This window comes from Octopus bimaculoides, chromosome 16, assembly GCF_001194135.2.
Source record: "Octopus bimaculoides isolate UCB-OBI-ISO-001 chromosome 16, ASM119413v2, whole genome shotgun sequence".
In the NCBI taxonomy this organism is placed as follows: Eukaryota; Metazoa; Mollusca; class Cephalopoda; order Octopoda; family Octopodidae; genus Octopus; species Octopus bimaculoides.
Window position 1 is genome coordinate 29,310,139 of NC_068996.1, and position 628 is coordinate 29,310,766.

A 628-nucleotide genomic window follows, 5' to 3' on the forward strand; every position below is an offset into this window, starting at 1 on the left:
TACAGAACACAGCTACAGCCAGTTCCAGCGCCGACGTCTTCACCACCAATGGACTGTCTACCATTGTCGTCGCCAGCAACACCAACATCAACAAGCGCGGTTTTATCTCGACCCTGTTAGGGTGGATGTTTCCACTCACGATCAACAGACCAGCCAGAATATTCAGTACCAGGTAACACAGGTCTCAGCATCCGACGCTCAACTACAGCTCTGCTCCTTGACAGCAACTTCCTGCGTATGAACATTCTAAATCTCCTTGTGTAACTTTAATACGAACTGGTTTTTCTCTACAGACACTTTTACTATGTTCTGTGTTTTCTCTCACACACACACTTGTGCACTCATATATTTTCTTTCCTTTCAGGAAAAAACAAAAAATCAGACTTTTACATCGCGTGATTCCAGTTTCCTCGACAGTTGTCATCACGGTTGTTTTGTCATTGTCAATTCTTTTGTACATTGTTTGAATGTATCTCACAAGTGTGCCACATCTTGTGGGTGGTTTTGGTGACCATCTTGCCTCAGGCGCCCCTCCAAATTTTCTATTTTCGTGCTTCTGGCACTCGAGGGGGAGCCATGTAGTGACGCCTTTATAGCAGACGACATTTTCAGAGTTTCTATCCACGCA